This window comes from Mastomys coucha, unplaced genomic scaffold (genome assembly GCF_008632895.1).
Source record: "Mastomys coucha isolate ucsf_1 unplaced genomic scaffold, UCSF_Mcou_1 pScaffold16, whole genome shotgun sequence".
In the NCBI taxonomy this organism is placed as follows: Eukaryota; Metazoa; Chordata; class Mammalia; order Rodentia; family Muridae; genus Mastomys; species Mastomys coucha.
Window position 1 is genome coordinate 32,944,162 of NW_022196898.1, and position 24,255 is coordinate 32,968,416.

General features: G+C 43.6%; 2 long non-coding RNA genes across 3 annotated transcripts; one reads left to right on the top strand and one right to left on the bottom strand.

Annotated features, from left to right (window-relative positions):
* Positions 1 to 60: 60 nt before the first annotated feature.
* Positions 61 to 9,195, top strand: LOC116093045. Of its 2 annotated transcripts, XR_004119600.1 has the most exons (3): positions 61 to 417; positions 1,651 to 1,850; positions 8,534 to 9,195. It is a non-coding gene; the product is annotated as an uncharacterized LOC116093045 (long non-coding RNA). The 2 variants fall into 2 exon arrangements; XR_004119599.1 differs by lacking the exon at positions 8,534 to 9,195 and having other exon boundaries at positions 63 to 417; positions 1,651 to 1,905.
* A 6,328-nt stretch (positions 9,196 to 15,523) lies between these two features.
* Positions 15,524 to 20,039, bottom strand: LOC116093046. Its single transcript, XR_004119601.1, has 3 exons — positions 19,724 to 20,039; positions 18,117 to 18,198; positions 15,524 to 16,597 (listed from the first exon to the last, which is right to left on the bottom strand). It is a non-coding gene; the product is annotated as an uncharacterized LOC116093046 (long non-coding RNA).
* Between the last annotated feature and the right edge of the window lie 4,216 nt (positions 20,040 to 24,255).

A 24,255-nucleotide genomic window follows, 5' to 3' on the forward strand; every position in this document is an offset into this window, starting at 1 on the left:
CCCCGCAGCTGTTGGACTGCTGCTCAGCGCCGGCGCGCCGCTTGCTCCCGAGCGCGTGTGCTCCGCAGATAGAAGGGGATGGAACGCGGCGGGGAGCGGAGGGACGAGGACAATGCGAACGCTCACGGCGCGCAGCACGTGCTCGAGGGCCCCCAGAAGCTTGACTCTGGGGGCTGGGACTCGCGGCCCACGGGGAGAGGGTGTTCTCGTGAACTTTCATGAGGTTCTCTTTGGGGATGACACCCGGGCCCCGATGGGGGCAGCAACCCCGGGGGAGGGGTCCTGGGAATGAATCGTAGCCCAGCGCTTGGCCTTGAACAGGATATTAGTGGAACTGTTGCTGTGGTTGTCAGGAAACGCGAGTGCAGCCGCACAGCTACTGCCAGTTATGCAGCGAGGATATCCGGTGGCCGCGAGGTCTGTAATTTAGAATAAAAAGCTCTCCCAACCAACACCCGAGAGGCTGACCTCACCGCCACGTGGCGGTAATGCGCTCAGCGCCCTCTGTGGAGACTGTCCAAGTCCTGACAGGTGGGAGAGCTTAGGTTAGACCTTCAAGAATCCTGCAGATGTACCTGCAGAGTCAGACTGCAAAAGTGAGCCAGCCACTTAGTAAACGGTAGTTGAAGTGGAGGGCATGATCGCCTGCCGGGTTTCCAACATTAATAAGTAGTGTAAGTCATACTTGGAAATGTATTTTTTAAGTTGATTTGCTGTGTGCAGCAAACGGAGCTCGTATGAAACCCCGAGAGTGTGAGCTACAGGAAGTGATGGTATACACCTGTCTGCTTACATTGATCTTCTATTTAATTGCTCCTGGAGCCTGCCAGTCTAGACTATGGGGAAAAAACGTGGTCCCATAGCAGGTCAGATGCTAGACAAGGACAATATGAACGTTGGATGCTGTCTTCATAATACCAGACTGTGAACCCAATCTCGTTGTCTGGATGTAACTCTAAATGAGGTTCCCACCTGATTTCTTTGCCATATGTAACACTTGATAAAAGCAAATGTCCACAAAAAATGTTACTTTGCTTTGTGTAGCTTGAGCAGCTGCTACAATTATTTCTTTTTTCTTTTTCTTTTTCTTTTCTTTTTTTTTTTTTTTTTTTTTTTTTTTTCTCTCTAGATTGCCTGAGTGCATCCCTAGCAAGGATGTCCTGTCCTATCCCACTGAACCCTTTTTTTCCTCTTCATTTCACTTCTCTTGTTTCCATTTGCTCCTTGGATGCTGAAATTCCCTCACTGCATTCAAGGGTCTCAAACAATCAGAAGACTATGTACTGGGCCGATGGTGTAGCCTGGCTAGCACACGGAAGGCTCTTGGTTCAAGTCACAGTACCACAAACCAACACTTGAATAGCCCACACAAGGGGTTTCGGTTTTCCCTTAGTATTTATTATGTTAATGTTATATGTTAATTTTAAGGTTAATTAATTTTAAACCTATACTAAGAAAACAAGTATTGACAGGTCTAATTTAAAAAGTCATGACACGAAACTCCACCGATTTTTAAATTATTTTACCTTTTGACTAATAAAAAGTCCCATACTAAAAAGTATCACAGTCTCCATGAGAACTACTTAAAACACTGAGGAACATTGCCATCGGCCGCATTTGAGTCTGCTCTCATTCATTCTTCTACCAAAGGTTTTCCAGGGCAGCTACTTCCACGCTGAGATCTTTACAAAGTGGGCTGACTGACCGTTGTTCACGAAGCCAGAAGCATGTATCTGCATGCACGAGGCTGGAGAAGGATCCAGGACCACACAGCTGTCTTCTTAGATAAATCTGACCCACTCAGCCTTCTCTGGAGGGATGTTTCATGCTGACTCATGAGCAACAGGAAGGTATGGCCTATTAAACAGCTCCCATGTTTTGAAGTAAAATTGTTCTCCAAAGATAGCACCTATGTATTTATGCTATGTTCCTGCTATCCCCGTCAGTGACAGAGCCGCTGACTGTTAGAGCTGAGAAATTGAGGAAAATCTTTATTCTTTTTATTTAACTTTTGATGTTGTTGTTGTTATTAAAGCTACTTCATAAGCTAAAAACAAAAAGCAAAATATAGTAACAAAAAAACTCACCCTCAACTCTGTCTAGTGGCTCGGGCCTATAAATTCTGGTTTCTAGCAATGCTGAGGCAGGAGAATAGAGAACTCTCCAGGCCATCCTGAGGGCAACAGAGTCCATATAAAGACCACCTAGGCAAGTTTATGAGACTCTGCCTCAAAATTAAAGGAAAGGAAGGCAGGGGATGTACTCAGGAGCACGACCCATTCACAAGACCCTGGCTTTAATCCTCCGTACCACAAAACCATGATGACAATATCAATTCTTATTTTAAAATATCCATGATGTTAAAAATGGTTTTTAACTGTTATTTTGGGGGTTTTTTGTTTGTTTGTTTGTTTTTGTTTTTAAGAGTGAAAAGCGAGTCTAGACACAAATTATATCCTACATAAATTTGACTCAAGTGGTAAACCCAACAACCCTAATCTAGAGAAGAAGACAAGTTATGCTAAGTCACAGGAAGTACTGTGAAGATGAGATGTGATAAGGCATGCTAAACATCTGGTATTAGGCGCTCAATAAATGCTAGAAGTCATATTACAGTTTATTCCGATTGTGGAGGTATGGCACACCTATAAAGGTTTAAATGTGATACTGATGCTTCAGGTGCACAAATTGGCTATTGACTAACATACCATTTATCATTCAAACATTGGGATCATTCCTAATGATCCCAATGGAGCAGCCTTCTGCTGGCCTTACCCCAGTGAAAGAAGAGCAAGAGTTTCACTAAGCCACTGGGGTCGAAGCTTCAGCTCTGGCTAGAAGGAAATTCCCACAAGCAGGGTAGAAACCTATATCCCTGCCTTGACTCAAAGGCACTCTTTTTGCTACACCATTGTTTAGAATTACTTTTACATTTATTTTTTGTGTGAGTGTATGTGTGGAAGTTAAAAGGTAACCCATGAAGTCATCCTTTCTTTCTACCCTGTGGGTCCCAGGACTCGAACTGTGGGTCACGGTGAGAGGGAATAGCCCTTACTTGCCAAGCTACCTCGTTTAGCCACTTGCTATAACTTCACCGCATCTTACCTCCTGAAATCTCCAGTGTCTGCAATTATTAAGAATTCTCTGCCCTGAAAGAAGGCCGCCCCTGCAGGCACAAACCAGATATCTTAGATTTCCCAGGTTCTGAATTGTTAGGAATACATTTCTTTCCTTATAAATTGCCCACTCCGTAGTATTCATTGACAGCAGTATAAAACAAGCTAAGACATTAGGCTTTTTTGTTGGCACCTTCTACCTCCCATGCCCATCCTGAGCAAGAGTCTCAGGGTGTAGTCCTCTATACACTTCATACCTCTCTGAATGGAATCATAGCCCCCGGGTTATGATCTTTAAGAATGTGAGTCTCAAATTTTTAGCATACCTGGAAGCTCCACTCTTAATGTTTGTCACCTGCTTGTCATTAATAGCTCACTGTATTATAAGCATCTCAAACATGACATGTCTCCAATTCTCAATTTCATCTATCCAGACTTACTACTTCGGAGTCTTGAGTTCAAGTTATGGTACCACCATCTACTTAGTTCCTCAAGCCTAAAGCCAGGAGTCATATTTAATTCTTCTTTCCTTTATACCCTTTAAAAATCATAATGTGTCCACTGCCCCTGTTACGGCAGTGCCTGCTCCCCAGTCTCTCACGCAGCGCCTATGCGTCCTTGTACTGGCTCTCTGCTCCCGAGCTCTGTACAGCACAACCTCACGCAGCGCCTATGCGTCCTCGTACTGGCTCTCTGCTCCCGAGCTCCGTACAGCACAACTGTACCAGATCCAGAATGGCCATTTAAAAATAGAGCCCCAGTTGTGCATGAAGCTCTCCACTAGTTTTCTGTAGCAGAAACAGAATTTATATTAGAGTAAAACTGTGCTGTAAGAACCCTAAGAGATCTAGCCATGCCCACCTTCTGAGTGCTTAGTCTGGCCTTTCCAGTAACCACTGCTCCTCAGCTCACTGGTCTCCATGTTCTTCAAGCCCACCAGTACTAAACCCACCTTTGAGCTTTTGCACTTTCTTTTAAATTTCTTTTATTATATATTTTTTAAATTTTATTTTATGCCTGGCTGTCCTGGAACTGTCTGTTTGGATAAGCCTGGCCTCAAACTCACAGAGATCCAGGAGCCAGTTCTCTTTGCGTCACATGGAAAGCCCGGAACAATCCCAGGTTATCAGGCTTGGAAGCAAATGCCTTTACCTGAGGAGCCATCTCAACAGCCCTCACTCTCTGTTTTCTCCACTGAAATCCCTATGTCCTGATCATTACATCTGACTCTCCCAGTCCATCGCTTACATACTGCTGTTGTGTTTGCATGTACATGGAGTGTCCAGAGGGGCTGGAGTTAATCATACTAAGCCCTCGTTCAAGGATGCCTGAAGCAAAGAGAGCATCTCATTCCACAGACTCACTGACTAAAGGCCAAACCAGGAACTATGTCCTGAAAGAGAAGTTCCACTTTCTAATCTGTCATTGGAAACTCGTGGTACCTGCATGGCTATAGACTTCATAAGAACCTGACGGAAGTAGCACAGCCCTTATTCTACTTAGAAACTAAGGCTAGGAGGTGAAACAACTAACCCTTGTTGAAACGTTACCTCATCTCACCTTCTGGCTCTTGACAAAAATTTAAATTAGAAACCTTTTTTATATCAGGTTTTAACTCTACTTGATATAGGATATTTGTAGTAAATTTTTAAAAAACCTACAGAGACCCAGCTATAGTTGCAAAGTGTATAGAATGAACTGCAACTAACTATAAAAATGGCCTCCCCACATGCCATTACAGTGATAATCTGTCATATATTTATTTTGAGTCTCCATACATCTAAGCATACGGACCTTGCCGTTCTATGGACCTTTGTGCGTGCTGGCATATGGCCTACAGAGACAGTTATCCATATAAACCTCCAAGGTAGAAAATACATTAACTTAATGAGTTTCACTTTATGGTTGAAAATTGTCTGTTTGGGGAATCAAAATGTATAGATCCTTGCTTGTTTTACTCCCTCATTGTTGGAAAAGATAAACTGTCCATGGGCAGCAAGAAAAATGAGGCAGTGTCTTGGTAACATGGCCTTGGGGAAACCATTACTCAAGATCCTACATAAACAACAATGTAATATTTAGCCCTACCCTGGAAAGCAGAAATGCTACCTACTTTTCTACTTCTGGCACCATTTACATCTTAAAGCAGTGGTTCTCAATCTTCCTAATGCTACAACCCTTTAATACAGTTCTTCATGCTGGTGACCCCCCTACCCAGAAAGTTATTTCATTGCTATTTCGCACTGTAACTTTTGCTGCTGTTATAAATTGTAATGTAAATATCCTATATGCAGGACATCTGATATGTGACCCTCAAAGGAGTCGTAACCCACAGGTTACCAGGTTACAGTGAGAACCATTGTCTTAAACTATGGGAGCTCAGCTGCTGCTTTGAGAAATGATGTTAGAAATGCTCATGTAGCATGCATGATGTGCAAAGCCCTGTCCTAAATACTTTGCATGTAAGTCATTCCATCCTCCAATAATCCCAAAGAATATAGGTGCTGTTATTACTGTTTTACACTTAGGGAAATTGAGATACAGTGTCTTAGTCCATTAAGACTTCTATATCAAAATACTCTAGACTGGGTGGCTTGAAAATAACATAGACTGGTTCCCCATGATTTTAGAAGGAGGAGTCTGAGGTTAACATAGATCCAGTGTCTGGTGAAGGCCCAACTCCTAATTCTATCAATTCGATATGTCTTCTCATCACAGAAGTGGCAAGAAGTTCTCTGAGGTCTTTTGACAAGGCACCAGTCCCATTCCTGAGGCTTCCACCTTTGTGCTAGTAACTTTTCTCACCCCTGTGACAGGATGTCTGACAGAAACCACTTGAGGCTAGGCCTCCTGAAAGTTCTGTCACCTCCCAAAACCGCAGCACCAGCTGGGACCAACACAGGAGCCTGTGGGGGCATTTCATCTTCAAATCCTAACAACCCTCACAACCTGACCACTTGTCAAATGCGCCACCTCCTAATAATACTACTACAAATGAACTGGAGGGGATGCTAACTAACATTTGGCTCAGAGCACACAGAGAAGCAAGGTATAATTGCTCAGTCATAAGACAGTGAGAGCAAAACTAGAATTCAAAACAAGTTCTTAATCTATACTTCAGGGCATTGGGACGAAACTTCATAGCATCCTCAAGTGAACAGGTAGTTGAACTCATGCTGACCACCGCTGTAACCGTGATCATTTGAATATATGCAATGAGATGGAGCTGAGTGTATAGCTTAGTGGAGCTGAGTGTATAGCTTAGTGGAGCTGAGTGTATAGCTTAGTGGAGCTGAGTGTATAGCTTAGTGGAGCTGAGTGTATAGCTTAGTGGAGCTGAGTGTATAGCTTAGTGGAGCTGAGTGTATAGCTTAGTGGAGCTGAGTGTATAGCTTAGTGGAGCTGAGTGTATAGCTTAGTGGAGCTGAGTGTATAGCTTAGTGGAGCTGAGTGTATAGCTTAGTGGTTGAGCACTTGCCCTGACATTCTCGAGGCTCCGGGTTCAAACCTAAGAACAACATCAACAACAACAAAAAGCACCTAGTTGGAAATACTGAGCAAAAGTCACAATGGGACCAGAAACATGAAACAGGGAACACTTTTAACAAAATGTCCAAACCACAGAGAGCCTTTCTGCTTATTGACTGTTGCATGATTCCAGAAGCAACATTATACTGAGCAACAGAGATGGGGGCAGGTGGTCTTCCCATTTACCTGAGGTAACCATGTTGTACAGTATGAGTTAAATCCTATAACTCAGCTGTTGTAGGAGCTCCCCAAACTCACTTTATACTAGCTTCCAGAGCTAAGTGACCATTTTCCTGACTTATCCATCTGAATAACCTCTCTGCAATATGCTTTACAGCCTATGAGACACTTCACCTCCATGGCCTTTTAAAAAGTCATAAAATGAGACATTCTCTAAGTCCTTTCTGCTTCTAGCTTTGAGTGGTTTTCTGTCCTAACCTGAGAGCTTGCAAAACAGAAACCCAAGCTTTTAAAATTCATCAATTTTTACTGCTTCAGAATTTACCATGTAGAGCAACTTCACAGCTTCCTGGATTGGCGTGCCTTCAAATTACAGTCATGTTAGGCTTGGCACATAAAGTTCAAATAACAACCTGCTGGTTCAGCACTTGGGAGCTACATATTTTGAAGGAGGAGTGATAAAGGGGGTCTGTTTTCCCCCCACATACCTGGCTAGCCCATCTAGGATCACTTAGCAAAGTTAAATATATATAATATATAATATATATATTCATACATATATATGTATATATACATTTACATGTATATACTTGTGTGTGTATAATATATATACATATATATGTGTGTGTATATATATATATATATATATATATATATATATACACATATTGGGGGAGGGGCAGGAGACCCCGAATAAGACAAAGCCTGAGCATTGGATGGTCAATGCAGGAGAGGAAAGATGGCTCACAAAATGGTGTCACCAAGTCAACTTCAATGCCAGGCCAGCAGAAACTATGGCCTTCACAGGTGCTCTGCCTCAGTTCTTCCATCTGACACAGGTTTAAGTCAGAGTCACCTTCACCAGGATAAGGCTCTCTTACTCGGCCTCCAAAGGCCATATACAACTGCCCACTGACTGAGAGAGGAGCACCTTAGGTAAGGGTTCATCTGCCCATCTTCCTATGATCAGTGTTTCTTCAGAGCTAACAAGAACAGGAAGAGCCAGGCACAGTGGCACACGCCTGTAGTTCTAGCTACAGCAGGCTATGGGAGGGGCATTTCAGCCCAGAGGTGTGAGCCCAATCTAGGCATCAGGGCAGCTCCCCATCTCCTCAAAAACAAACAGACAAATGTAAAAAAAAAAGAAGAAGAAGAAAAACCAGGTTGGGCATGTAGTATATACCTATCTAAAACAAAACAACAAAATGCCCTGCCAATGAAAGGATCAAATGCTTACCTAGGTAGGCAGACATCAAGAGAACCTCCCTCTGAGCCAGGATTCAAACCCAGGCAACTTAGCCCCTGACTCTACTAATAGGCCAGTGCATTTTCCTACAACAGGCTAAAGTCAGTACATGTGTATTTCTCTTTCTCTCCCTCCCTCTCTCTCCTATTACCTATCTACTGTCTCTGTCTCTCTACCTAACTCTGTCTCTCTATCTGTGTTTGTCTCTGTCCCTCTTTATCTCTGTGTGAGTGTGTATATGTGTGTAGGAAATAAAAGTATGCCCTTATGGACATGATAGAATTGCCCATTCAGTTCCTGAGAAGGACACCTTCCCAGGAGGACAGAATATGACATATCTGACTCCACACCCATTGAGACTCATACCTCTCCATGCTTCCATCAGAATAGAAGCCTCTGATCATGACTAGTGAGGGCCTTCACCTGCATAGGAAACTAATTCCATGTGACTCAATCTTCACAGCCTGGCTGGCCATTGCTGATGTGGGGAGAAACAGCCTTTGAGCCTGGGAAGAACGCTGCAGCCCAACAAGACACGCAGAGACATAACCTGAGGCCACTCCACCACCAACAGTAGCTAGAAGGAACAGTAGGAAGCGTCACAGACTGGAGCTCAGCTCTTAAGAGAGTCCTTGAGACAGTGGGTCGGAGCCAAGGAGCAGAATCGCAAACAGCTGGAGTGGGAGCCTCAGCCCATGGCCACTGAGGGAGGGCTGTGAGGGAAGGCATCACACAGCTGCATTCCTGAGACATTTGTATTTCCAGAAAGCAGTGGGAAATACAGGACATGGGAGAAAGAACACTGTCTAGGGCTCAGGGAACTTTGGTTCCCATTCCCGCTGGCTACATGACCCCTGTTCCTCCCTAGGGCCCTCATTCTGTGTGAGCGCTTTAAGCTGGAAGTGGCATGCTGGGGTTGAAACCTGAAGGGTGGATAAATAGCCAAGAAACATTGGCAGTTATCAGTGGATGAGGAAATATATATGCAGGTTACAGCAGTAGCAGTATTACTAACTAGCAATTAAAGGTCTACCCCCCCCTCCTGAGTCTTGCCAATAGATATAATGGAATGACTTACCCCACCCATCCTGAAATTTTTGCTATGTATTAAAGATTATTTGAGTCCTGAATTCTTCTTAAAGATTTATCTCTGTGTGTGTCTGTGTGTGTGTGTGTGAGAGAGAGAGAGAGAGAAGGAAGGAGAGAGAGAGAGAAAGAGAGGGAGAGAGAGAAGAGAGACTGTGTTGGCAGGTGTACATGTGGAGACAACAGGGCAGGTTGGGGGAGTCAGTTCTTCCCATTATTATTTTTTTAAAGATTTATTTATTTATTTATTCTATATATATGGGTACTCCATCGCTGTCTTCAGATATACTAGAAGAGGGCATTGGATCCTATTACAGGTGGTTGTGAGCCACCATGTGGTTTCTGGGAGTTGAACTCAGGATCTCAGGAAAAGAGCAGTCAGTACTCTTAACCTCTGAGCCATCTCTCCAGCCCTCTTCCCATTATTATTATTATTATTGTTATTGTTATTTTTTTAAAGACTTATTTATTTATTATATGTAAGTACACTGTAGCTGTCTTCAGACACCCCAGAAGAGGGTGTCAGATCTTGTTACAAATGGTTGTGAGCCACCATGTGGTTGCTTGGATTTGAACTCAGGACCTTTGGAAGAGCAGTCAGTGCTCTTAACTGCTGAGCCATCTCTCCAGCCCCCTATTGTTATTGTTATTATTATTAAGTTGCTATTACTTCATTATTATTATTATTATTAATTGCTATTATTATTTTGAGGCAAAGTTTCTTGTGAGGTCTCTGTCTCTGTGTTGATTGGCCACCTTCAGGGTGAATCTCCTGTCTCCATCACAGGAGTGCTGGGTTCTTGGATATGCACTACCCAAGTCTAGCTTTTTTATGTGGGTTCTTAGAAGAGCAAACCAGGACAGCTGTGGTAGCATTGTATTGTATTGTATTGTATTGTATTGTATTGTATTGTATTGTATTTTGATGCTGGCGATTGAGCCCCAAGGCTTAACTCATGCCAACTGTCTATAGCTCCAGCCTTGCAATGTCACTTTATATAAGCTCATAGCATCAGAAAAAAAAAGGTGAATTATTATAAAATTTAGTATTGAGAAGGATTTGAAGAACTCTACTCCTACAGCACCAAAGACATTTTGAGACGATCCCCTTCCTTGAAGAAAACCTGAATAAGGGATAAGAACCTAAAAATGGCCCTTGACCTAGTGGTAGTTACTAGAAGTTTAGAGTAAACAATTTAAATATATTTTGTGAGTTATTTATGGCAATGTTATTTATAAGAGCTCAAACTGGAAAGATGCCAGGTAAAGCCCCTAAGCAGAAAACAAAACAAAATAAAACAAAAAGAACAGTTTGGCAGCCTCAGGGAGAAAGTATTCAATGGGAAATATATATTGCACATGAGCATACATTTTAATCCTGTAAACAGGAAGAGGTAGGAGGAAGTGCTAATGAAAGGAACTTCTGACTGGAAAAAATGTGGAGGAGGAAGAGGTCTGACTTTGGGCAGAATGTGGGGTTTGTGAAGGAGAAAGGAGACGGGGCTCCATCTGGGAGGGTGGCTGACAGGATCAACAGGGGTGAGGGTATTTGCTTAAACACAAATTACTACTCAAAAACTTACAGAAGCCTAAGCTGGGCTCTGCGCTCCTTCTCCTATCAAATGGTGTAAGGATTCATTCTCCTTGGCAGGAGGCACAGTGAAATACCTCAAGGTAAAGGCATTTGTTGCCAAGCCTTAGGGCCTGAGTTCAAATTCTAGGGCTCACAAAGTACAAGAACTGACCTCCCCAAATTGTCCTCTGACTTCCACAGGTGTGCTGTGGAAATGTGCATGGGTGGCATTCGTGTACATGCAGGTGTGCTCATGCACGTGTACACACACACACACACTCACATCATATTATTTGTTTCCCTTTTGCAAAGGGATAAATCTTGCATGCTTGAGGGAAATAAAGGAAGGCTGGGGAGTGGGGTCATCGGGAAGAGAGTGAGCAAGGTGTGGGAGACTTACATGGAGGAGAAGAGTGACTGGATTTCTCTGCTCTTTTAAAGAGCAAGTCAGTCCAGGCATCTCCATAACAGGAATTCGGTCCTGGTTGGCAGTTCACAAGGAGTAGATTCTGGACAGGGAATGGCTAGAATAGTCCTAGTTGTCCAGGGGAACTGATGTGGGTCTCTGGAAAAATGATGCTCAGATGTTAAAATTGGATATGTCTGGCCACTCCTCAAGAAAAAGGCCACCAGTTATATTAGAGCAAAGGGGAATAGGTAGGTAGGGTTTGATAGAGTAACATATGTAGAAGCACTTTGCTGGAAAAAAAAATGCTTTATAATGCTTGCTCTTTTTTTGTTTTTTTGAGACAGGGTTTCTCTGTGTAGCCCTGGCTGTCCTGGAACTCACTCTGTAGACCAGGCTGGCTTTGAACTCAGAAATCCACCTGCCTCTGCCTCCCAAGTGCTGGGATTAAAGGCATGTGCCACCACTGCCCAGCATAATGCTTGCTCTTAAGACAAAGAAGGTGGGGTTGGTGAGATGGCTCAGTGGTTAAGAGCACTGACTGCTCTTCTGAAGGTTCTGAGTTCAAATCCCAGCAACCACATGGTGGCTCACAACTATCTGGAGTGAGATCTGACACCCTCTTCTGGTGTGTTTAAAAACAGCTACAGTGTACTTATATATAATAATAAATAAATTTAAAAAATAAAAAAAAGCCGACTCTTCCCTCATTGTGTGTGTGTGTGTGTGTTTTTTTTTTTTTTTTTTTTTTTTTTTTTTTTTTTTTTTTTTTTTTTTGCTTTAGGATGCTATGTGGTGATCAGCTCTGCTCTGCCACGCAATCTCTTCATCACACGCTGCCTCATGACAAACAAGAGCTCAGGGGCAATGGATCTAAACCTCCAAAATCATCCACCAAAATAATTATGTCTTCCTTTAAGTCATTTTCTCAGGCATTTTGTCACAGCATGAAAGGGTAACTAGCACACTAGAGTGTCACTCTGCCTGAGACTGCAAAGTTAGCCATGGTGTTCTTTGACAATATACTCAAACTGAGAGACCAAATCTTTTGGGTTCGGACTCCATCTTGGAGAACCTGACCTAAGGTTGAACTCAAGTTAACCAACAGGCTGGTACCTGTGCCAGTTTCCAGGTTACCCCTAACAAGACCTGTGTCTAGCATCAGTCTCCAGGTTACTCCCCAACAAATCTGCACCCCCAGGTTACAAGCCTGCCCCTGACACTTCACTTCCTAACAACCACCATTCGGGAGGAAAGCAGAAGCTAAGTTTGTGGTTTGGCTCTTGGCACCAGCCAATTGGGTTAAATGCCCCCAATCAGATGTGTACCGGGCAAGATACCCTCTTCTTGCCTCTATAAATGCTTGCCTGAAACTGGGCTCAGGGGGCCTCCCTTCCCGTTCTCCTACTTCAGAGGTGGAGGTGTGGCTCCAGCTTGAATAAAGAGACCCTAATGTGGTTGCATGGGAATCGGCTCCTTGGTGGTCTTTTGGGGACTCACAAACGTTTCCTGGCACAACAAAATCAAGAGATGATTTTACAAGCTTTTTTGAGACAGGTTCTCATGTACCCCATAATGAGTTTCTCCAAACTCATTATGCAACCAAGGATAGCCTTAAATTCCTGATTTTCTGCCTCCACCTCCTAAGTTACACCTGGTTTATGAGGTACTGGGGATCAAACCCAGGGCCTTGAACACATCAGGCAAGCCTTCTTTCTTTTCAGTACCATGGATCAACCACTGTGCTACAGCCCCATCCCTCCTTTATTCATTTTTTGAGAATGAGCTTGTGATGTTGCTCATGCTGACATCAGATTCCTAGGCTCAAATAATCTTCTTGCCTCAGCCCAAGCCTGGCTCATTTCACAAATTCTTATACTTCTAAACTCAAATAAACAATAAGATAATCTTTCTTCTAACTGAAGCTGTGCTTTTTTTTCTTGACCATGTATTTAATCAGATTCTTTTTGGCAAAAAATTTTGGTGATGTATAATTCAGACATACTTAAGTCAGCCATGTTGTCAATTAGTAAAATGTTCTAAAAACACCAAGTCAATTATGATTTGTGCAATGATTTTATAGTCTGGATATTTAAAATCACATGGCCACTGACATTCATTCACTCAGGACCATCATCAGAGAAAAAATATGTATATACATACATACACACACACACACACATATATATATGTGTATGTGTATATATATACACGCATACACACACATATATATACATATATGTGTATACAGGTATAGTAAAAAAAAAATAAGACATTCATTACAAGGATCCAGAACACAACAGGTTTTAGGATTTAAGTAACTTTTTCTGATCATTTCTATGTGCAAATCCCATCTTTCGAAGAACAGCATTTCATTGTTCGGCTAGGCCTTGCCATTTGGCTTCACAAAGCCTTCTGAATGATGCCCGCCTCATGCTTGTGCTTACATGCACATACACATTACTTGATTGTTTAGCTTCTAGAGCCAAGAGTCAGCTTCTACCTCGTGCCTCGGGGGTATCAGGTTTCAACTTACACTGTCTGAATTTTGTACACATACTGCTGTGCCTTAAGATGGACGCTTTCCACTGAGTTTCTTCTCCCCACCATTGAGTCTCAGATGCATTCTCCAGCTGTTGTTGAACATTGTTGTAACACTGGGTGCAGATGTCAAAGTGCATACAGCTGTATTTCTAGTTCACAAAAAATAGCATCTCTACCAAATACCAGGAGATCTGTTCAATGGAGGTGGGGTTTTGTCTTTATCTTTTTTGATGACCTTGACTTATGGCACTTATCCTGGGCCTATGTTTTGTGTTGCATTTATAAACGCACACATACACATTGAGCCTCACGTTTTTAGGCACTTCTCTAGCTTCAAGTTTGCAAGACTTTCTGCTAATGGGGAGACAGACAGAGTTTCAGCTCCGAACATTCCCTGCCCTTGATCCAGAACATGTGTTATCATCTCACATACTGTAAATTGATTCCAAATCCCTGCCAACAGGGCATAGGTTGCATTCCAAACAGCCAACGCTCTGGGACAGCAGACTGTAAAATAAAAATAGAACGTGCCTTCCCCTTTAATTTTGTATAAACTTGAGTACGTCTATTCTACATCCCCATTTCTTACAGTTCCCCCTGATCCAGCAAATACAAAACAAAATCTGTGTACCTTGAAAGATAAGGGACTAGCTTAAAAACCCGTCCTTTGGTAATGTCTAATTGTTGCTGCCTGTTCCAGTCTCTTGGTGAAGGTGGGTTATCAGGAAACAGGGCAGGATGGAGGTACCATTTAAAATGATAAAGTGACTCTCACTCAACTGATGAGAGATATAAACAGTCTGACCCTGCTCTCCGGGGAGAAGAAGTCTAGGATTTCAAATGCTGTATAAACAGTTGCAACATCTCTGCAATTACCCTACAAATGGATCCCTAGCACAGATGACAGATAAAAAAGTCATGCGTTCTCAGTTCTGTACTAGTCCAGATTCTCAACCTGAGTTGACAATTTATCCCTGGCCTAAAGTAAGTCTGTACTTCAACAAACATGGGAAAACTTGACTTCCGTTTTGCAATCACTGAGAACTGTAAGTGGAAAAAGAAAAAGGGTTATTAGTCCCTGGCACTGGGAGTGTCTTGGAGATAATGGAAGGTGAGCAAGTCTCTTCTGAAGTCCCCAGCATCATCACAAGTGTCTGAGCAACCCTGACTTGGCTACTACGATCGCCCTTCTGCATCCCAAAAAAACAGTGTCACCTGACAAGGTCTACACTGTTTCCTTGGGTGCTGAATCCCTTCATTTAACAAAATTAATTAACATTTTAATTATTCAAAAAGAGTATATATTTATGGTATACAACATTGTTACAAAAATATGTAGACATTATGGAATGGCTACATTGACCTAACACAGTCCTATGCTTCTTTCTTATGGTTAGTAGATTTTAAAACCTACCATTGGCATTTCTTAAGAATATATCTGATGCACTTGATCCAACACTTCCTCATTAGATCCTGTGAAAGAGATGCATTTGCACACATGGAACCAGGGTGGTAATTAATAATTCTCAATGCTAATGCCAGAGGGTGAGTTGGCAAAGCTTTATAGAAATGGGTTCTACATATTTTCAAATTAAATCTCATTCCATATGTAAGCGAGCCAGAGAGATGGCGGCTTGATCTTGTTTGCCCCAACTTTATTAGCTAGTGCCAGCTAGTAAATAAATACAACCTGGCTAGCTGCACACTGGCCCAAACCCATTTTGAAGGTGATCTTGGATAAGAGATCATTGATCCACTGGCCTTCTGGAGGCCTGACTACCAGGGCTAACTCATAGCCCACCAACATGTTACTTCAGACAGATTCCAAGCATAGAGGTGCTTAGCCGCAAAATGGGAAAGTTAAGATTTTAATGTACGTTTTAGGGTAGATTGCTTTGATTTTGCTAATTTCAATCCTTTAGGGAATGAAAAAAAAGTTTAGCAGAAAATGAAAATATATATACATGCACACTGTATATGACCATATATATGGTCATAAGCAGGCTTATGTAGTTTTCAAAGGTGTTATGTCAAAGTCGGGGAGGCAACACAAAAGATTATAATATAGAAGAGAACAATTAATTCTGTTTAATAGATGTTTTCATATCCTAAAGAGTCAAATTCGTACAACACTAATGATGGATCCTCCTTAAGTGGCAAGACATAAGTCTATCTAACAAAAGTCCCACTTGAGATATGTCCTCTTCCATTCAGACCACAGCAGACACTGTGCCCAGCATTTGCCATGAAAGTCACTGACTAGAAGCAGGTCTATTTCTGGACCTGCATGAGTCTCAAGCCAGGATGTTGAATTCTCTGGAAGGAAGGAAGGAAGTCCGATGCAGCAGCCAGTGAGAAGGAGCACTGAACAGCCAGCCTTCCATAGACATGATTGTCCTTGTAGGAGAAAGTGGCTGAGGTGGTGGAAGTGGTAAGTAGGGACAGGCACAAGTTTCAGCGGCAAGGCAAAGGCAGGCTTCAATAAAAAGACGGCATGTGAGCAAACGTTACCTCACAGCTCTCTGGGACAAGAGCAGTCTCGGCAGAGCACAGCTGAGACCTTGGAACAGGAGGGTGCTTTGTGAGGCCAGTGTGACTGGAGCTGAGTAATGGAGAGTACTGGAGATAAGGTCAGAGAAGAACAGGTGCAGGGTGTCAGCACCCCGAGGCCACAGCAGACGCGCTGACCTTTACTCTGCAATCATTTAAGCGGTCACGACAGGGTTTTAACAGGGTGACGTGATCTGCTGTACACTCGATGAGGCTCCATCTGGCTGGTGTGCCACTGTTGAAGGCAAGGGAGGCCATTAACAATCCAGGGAGGAGGCCCGTGGAGCAATCCAGACCAGCAGTTGTGGTGGCTTGTGCCAGCCATTAGCGGTGGAGGGGCTGAGAGGCAGTCAGGTTCCAAACGTGTCCTAAAAGGAGACAGAAGGTTTTGATCAGTATAAGTGCAGCAAGATAGCTCAGAGGGGAAAAGAGCTTGCCACGAAAGCCTGATGAACTGAGTTCAATACCGGGAACTCACTTAACAGGGGAACCAGAGAATGGAAGCCATACTTGTGTTCTGACCCCTGCCGAGTGCTGTGCCGCCCCACACATACCACACTCATATCATACACAGAAATACACACCAAACAAACACAACAGTCAACAGCAATTTCTAAGACAATTTTTAAAAAATTGACAAGAGAACAAAAAGAGCTGGCAGATGAAAGGTGGGGAAGCCAAGACTGACTATTAGGTTGGTAGCTGGAGCGGCCAAAATGATGCAGTTGCCACCAGCCGACATGGCGATACAATTAATTGTGCAACTATGGATTTTTGGGTTTTTTGTTTTGTTTTAAATGGCCAATTTGGCAAAATGCTCACTCACTCTGTCATTCCAATGCTCTCTCCACTTTACAGACAAGCTTGCTCTTTTGTGTTCTCCTACCTTCAGTCCCCCCTCCCCTCCTTCCTCGGCCCATCTGAAGTCTGCCCATCGCTTCTGTTCCACCTGCTCCAGAAAGCCCATCCTGAACACAGGTAAATAACTGTTATCTTATCTTTAATGGTTTCTCTACAATGGCCTCTGATTTGTTTATTTGAATAAAATGATGTTCAATGTTGATTTTGTTTTCTCCATCATTCTTTTCATTAAGGTTTTATATTCTTCAACTTTTAATTATTGAGAGACAGAGAGGTGTATATGTGTGTGTGTGTGTGTGTGTGTGTGTGTGCATACTTGTGCATGTTGGTGTGTATGTGTGCTATGTGTTCACGTGCATGTGTACTTATGCATGAGGAGTGTGAATGTGCACGCATGTCAGTCAGAGGTTGACCTCGGATGTCTTCCTCTATCAGTCACACTTTTACTTTATTCTAGACAGCGTCTCTCAGTGAACCTAGAGCTAACTGATTCAGCCAGGCTGATTGGCCAGCAAATGCAGGCATCTGTCTATCTCCACCTCCCAGGGCTGAGGTTACAGATGCACACAGCAAGTACTCTACTGTGGCCATTACCCAATGCCCAACTCCTGACATTTCACCTCTTCCTCTCCACCAGGAACTTCACAGATGGCTACCCCTGCTTGAATTAACAGACTTTCCCAGGGTCACATGCCAGGCTGTACTGTGTTCAAGCTTGGCTTCACACACTCTTCCAGTATTCCCCTTCCTCTGTCACCACTGGAAACTACCTAGCTCATTAGCATCCCAGCATGTTTTGGAACAATGACAGCATTTCACAACTGCCATTGTGGGCTGCTTAGGCAAGCATTTCCTTTGCTGCGTATTGTGCTATCCCCGTGCCTAAGGACTTGCACAGACATCTCAAGGCCTGCTGATGAACACCCAGGTGAGCTGAGTCTACAGAAGTGTTCCTATTCCTTACAGCTACAGTTACAAATCTCTCGACTCCCAGGGAAACACTCCTGAATTCGAGGGCCAGCTTACCTCTGGCAGTGCCAGAACACAACGGACTTCTGAAATTGTGTCATCTCCACTTGCAAGGGCCTGTTGGGTTTAGATAATTTTTCTAAGAAAGAAAAAGGCATTGAACATTGAGAAGGCAACTTATAAGGGTAGCATTTAAATGGGGGTGTGCTTTCAGTTCAGAGGGTGAGAGTTCATGACCATCACAGCAGGAGCATGGCAGCAGGCAGGCAGGCATGGTGCTAGAGCAGTAGTCGAGAGCTTACATTTGATCCACACTTTGCAGGTAGAGAGAGGCAGAGACAGAGACTGGACCTGGCATGGACTTTATAAACCTCAACACCCACCCCTAATGACACACCTCCTCCAACAAGGCCACGCCTCCAAACCCTTCCCAAACAGTTTCACAAGCTGGGGACCAAGCATTCAAACATATGAGCCTGTGGGAACCATTCTCATCCAAACCACCACAGAACCTTAATTTCCATCTTTGTTTCTCTCCTCTGCCAACCTCAGTTTCCATCCTTGTCTCTCTCCTCTGCCATGTTCTCTCTCTGTGTCTCTTAGCTGATCAAATGGCTCCAAGGATCTCACCTCAAACTTTTTTTCTGACTCCAAATTCTTTTCTAGGCTTGATTTATTTTGTTGTTGTTTTTTTTTGTTTTTGTTTTTGTTTTTTGAGACAGGGTTTCTCTGTGTAGCCCTGACTGTCCTGGAACTCACTCTGTAGACCAGGCTGGCCTGGAACTCAGAAATCCGCCTGCCTCTGCCTCCCAAGTGCTGGGATTAAAGGCGTGCGCCACCAGTGCCTGGCTCTGGGCTTGATTTTACAGCTAACACAATGGCTCTCCCTGGTAAAGGTCGGCTCCTCAAACTCAGAATACTCATACTTGTTTCAATAACTCCTCCTTTCCACAAACTGATTCTCTTCTTATTTCTCCTACTTTGGCTTCTTGTACAGCGTTCAAGCCCACAGTAGAAATCTGGTGACTTTCAACTCTTTCTACTGTCTTAATTCTAATGACAAGACTGAGTTTTCTCTTCAGTATCTGGCCTTCCTCTTTTCACTCACAGAAGAGCTAATGGGAACCTCCAACATCCCCTTTTTGCAGTCGGCCCTGATCCTGGTACCATACATCCCTCTAAAATACAGACTGATCCTCCCTGTTTTAAAACTCTGAACGCATCCCTGGTACCTCAAAATAAAGTCCAAAGTTGCAGCAGAGCCTCTAGGGCTTTCTACACGGATTCTAGAGCACAGTTCTAGAGTGCTGCGCTATCCCTAGCCCTCCCCGCAGCCACCTCAAACACCAGGAATGAACTGTCTTCCTTGAACATCCGCTACACCTGACAGTTTCATGTTCCTGCTGTGCTGATTTGTCTACATGCAGTAACTGCCCATTTCTTTCTTATATTCACAATACAAACAGTTATGTTTATATTAATACAAACATAATATAATTATATTACAATTAATATAAACATAGTTATACACTACATCAAGCTTCCCTAATGTATATATCTATATCTATATCTATCTCCAAGAACAGCACAGTGGTGAAGCTAGATATGTAAGCATAGACTTCATAATTGCACAAGTGGTGAGTGCCAGAGGCCAGCTATCTTACCTGGTAAAGCCTTGTGCAGCTCTCAGAAGAAGTCAATGTCCTTCTAAGGCAGATGTGACGGTCCACTCGTCTGTACTGACCTAGGCAGGCTTCACTACTCTCTCATCTGTGTCCTTCAAATCGAGTTCATTGCTCTTTTGCTTCCTTCCTTTCCTCTTGCCTTTTTTTTTTTTTTAACTTTTATTTTTCTGGTGCTGGAGATGGAACCTAGGGCTTTGCTTATGTCAGGCAAATGCCTACCCACTGAGCTGTAAGGACCCCTGTGTACAGGGGTCATGTAGGGAGAGCACATGAGCATCAGTAACCTGTAAGATGGTTCTGATGGTGGCCTTACTCTTGGGATGCTTGAATGCCCTTGTTTCCGTTTAGTTTTCATGCATATTTTGGAGAATATTTCTGAACAAATGGGCAAACCAGTAGCAATCGCTCAGGAATATAAAATTGAATTTGCTTTGAAAAATGAAGCTTAACAGGCCTCCCCCCCCCCAACCATTGGGCCATACTGTCTGAACCATGAAGAACCAGTTTGACTTCATCTGGACTGATTTTTAAGATGAGACCAGATAAAGCTAAGGTGACAGAGGGATAGATGATAATAGTGGGAACTTGTAGGGTAGAAGTTGAAGCCAGCAGCCGCACCTGAACCTATATTCTTCTCACACTGGTGTCTCTAATCCAGAGCCTCTTCTGGGAAACCCTGGGTGAGTTTTGTTTTTAAGTAGTTTACAGACGCAACTACCAGATTTCAAAGCTAAAGTGATATAAATAACTTGGGGTGGGTTGATAGAAAACCCGTGAGAACTCCTGCAGCAACTGTGTGGGCGAAGGCATCTCTTCACAGCAGAACGGAAATCACTTAGCGGAACGGAAGTGCAGGATCAACCTAACCACGGTCCTGTGAGGGTAAGAGACCACAGAGGGCAGAGAACTGGTGATATACACACACACACACACACACACACACTCACATACACACATATACACACACTCACACACACACTCACGCACACTCACACACACTCACATACACACACTCACACTCACACACACTCACATACACATACACACACACTCTCACAACATACTCACACACACTCACATACACACAACCACACACACACTCACACACACACTCATACACTCACACACACACTCACACACACTCACATACACATACTCATACACACACACATATATATACACATTCACACACACACACTCACACACACACTCATACACACTCACACACACTCACACACATACACATACACTCACACTCACATACACATACTCACACACACACTCACACACACACTCACATACACACACGTGAGAGAGAGAGAGACAGACAGACAGACACACATACATCATGAAAGACAAGCTACAGCTAACCCATTACCAAATGTTAAGTAATGGCATTTGTAGAAAACTTATTTCAAAGCACCTAAAATCTAATATCCCCCTGCTTTTATAAATCCTTGGTACTATTTTTGGTTTCCCTAAAAAGCAAAGGGCTACTAAGAGGAGAAATGGAGACTGTATCACTTGGGTTTTCTCCCTCAGGACAGAGCGCTGGAGATGGAGCCCAGGTCCTTGGGTGTGCTAGGCAGCCATTCCACAACCAAGTGTTACTCTAGAAGACAGGTTTCAGACTGGAAGTGAGGGGCAGAGTCACAGGCACATACACACTGGTGATCAATAACTATCTCTTGACTACCTCCACGCAAAATTTCATTCAAGGCTGGGGGAAAACATAACCATGCTGTTGGACAGGCGAGACAAAGGTATCCCATCTCACTTACCAGCAAAAGTGTCTGGATTTAGTGTCTTGTCACTGAGATTGAAAGAACTCCCTAGCCAGGTACAGCCACAAGTGCTGCAGCTCCAGGTACTCAGAAGGCTGACCCAGGCAGATAGATGGCTTGAGCTCAGAAAGCTCAAAACTAGCTTGGGCAATACCTTGAAATTTCATCTCAAACAACAATAAAACAAAATGAAAACCAGGAAAATGGCCCAATTGCCAGGAGCAAACCATAACCCAAAGGCTGCCTCTAGCCTCCTTTGCAAGGATTCGTGAATCCCAATAGACCTGCTCACTGCTCCGCCAACTTAAAACATAACACGAATACATATGTTTTGAGTTTAAAGAGTTTACTTTTTTTTTAACATAGAGTCTCACACTATTGATCAGGCCTTGAACTCACAGTAATCATCTGAGAGCTTTGATAAGGTATGAACCAGTACACAGAGACATAAACTTTTAATAAATTCTTTGAAAATTTCATACAATGTATTTGAATCCTATTTATTCTCCCAATTCCTCTCAGATCCACCCCTGACCCTACCTACCCAACCTTGTATCTTCTTCCTTTAAAAAAAAAAAAAAACAAAAACCTCATCAACTCTAATTTATGCAACCCATATACTCTAGGGTGCACTCATCCACTGGAGCATGACCTACTAAGGGCCTCACCTTTAAAAAAATTCTCTCTCTCTCTCTCTCTCTCTCTCTCTCTCCTTTCCTCCCTACTTCTCCTTCCTTCCCTTCCTCCCTCCCAGCAGCCTCCAATTGCCAATAGTTCCTCCTGTCGGGGGCGGGACCTGTGCCCACCTCACCTCTCTGTATTGGAATCTTGTCTGGCTTGAGATTGGACAGGCTGGTGCAGGCTGCCCTAACACTGTGAGAAGTACGTGCACTGCCCTGCTGTGTCTCTAACACACTTGTCTCGGCTTCTCCGGTCTCCACCCGCCTCGCCACAAAACTCCCCAAGCCTAGAGAGGAGCGAGTGTGAGACGAATAATTGTTAAAAGAAAGATTTGTATATCATGTATTTCCCTCCAAAAGTACAGTCTCGTTCTGCCTTAAAACGGAAATGTTGACATGTTCTCACAGCATAGGTGATCTGTATGCTAAAGTAACCAGTTCCAAAGAACAAACATTACATAATGCCATTTATGGAAGGAACTTAGTTAATTCACAGATAGAGAAAGTGGAAAGGTCATTGGCAGCAGCTGCGGAAAGCTAATGGCTAGCTTTTCTTAATTTGAATGTTTATATTTTATTATTTTATGTGCTTGAGGGTTTCGCTTACATGTACGTATGAGTACCACATGCATGCCTGGTGCCCACAGAGGGCAGAAGAGGGCACTGGACCTAGTGGAATTGGAGTTGAGAATGTTAAGGTAGCTGAGAACTACTGTGTGGGTGGTAGGAACTTGAATCCCTGTCCTCTGGAAGAGCAGCAAGTGCTCTTGACTGCTAAGCCACCATGCCAGGCCCTGCGAGCTATTTTTGATGAGCACAAAAGCTTCAGCTGGAGAAGACGAGAATGTTTCTGAAGATTGGAAGGTGCCAGTGACTATACCTGATGCCATTGAGCTGTGCCCAATAGGACAGTCAGGGTGACACATTTTACATTATGCATATTTCGCCGTAACTTATGACATGTAAAAAAGTATCAAGTCTTGGCCGTGACAGTTCTCATACTGGCTCGATGGGCATATTTTAACACAGTGGCGATCTATGCCTACTTTTGCAAACGGGGTACGGCTCACAGCATTGCATTAGCTCTTAGTGAATATCTTTTAAATAGCAGCTGGCCACTTGACAGTGATGTCCTCGTCCTCATGTTCTACCATCAATCTGACAGCTGCAGGTAGAGATGCAACCCTTCATCTTTATGACATGCCTTGAACATGAATTAAGGGTTTTTTGTTGTTGTTGTTGTTTGTTTTGCTTTTTCAAGACAGGGTTTCTCTGTGTAGCCCTGGCTGTCCTGAAACTCACTCTGTAGACCAGGCTGGCCTCGAACTCAGAAATCCAGCTGCCTGCCTCTGCCTCTGCCTCCCAAGTGCTGGGATGAAAGGTGTGCGCCACCACTTAAGTAAGGCCATGAATTAAGTTCTTGATACAATAACTTCTTAGAAGACTCAGTTTTAATGTTGCTCTCCTCCCTTTCCACATGAACATGACACAAAAGGTTTTCAATCCCGCCCACCCTACTTTTCAAGTATGAGCTCCAAAGTTGAGTAGAAGACTCAGGCCCCTTTTCAACACCAAAGGGGGTGAACACTGCATTCATTTCTCTTCCCATCCAACCTAGGCAATGTTCTATTAAACAGAACATTGCATCCTGGGCATTCCTTTTACTCATTCCCCCAGTATGGCTGCTCCGCGGGGGTGGGAAGGCAATTGAAGAGGACCTTTCTGAAGCCCGAGTTCCTCTTTCTGCATCTGTGGCTTTTGCTTCCGCTGGCATCAGAAATCCCCAAGTGCAGCTAATGCTTTCTCCTCTTCCTCTCTTCCGCCTGCTTTTGTCCCCCTCCCCGCCCCCGACACTTCTGGGTTCTTCCCCCATCTCCTGCTCATGGGGGTTGCTCTGTGAGTCTCATCTCCCACAGCATGCCGGCAGGCAGGCTACCTCTGTACCAAACAACTTGACTCTCTACTCCCAGTGTTGAGCTTCACCCTCACGGCCCTGGGTGACTAGCCCTGGTACAACTGCACAATACAGACCTTGAACGACGGGGTC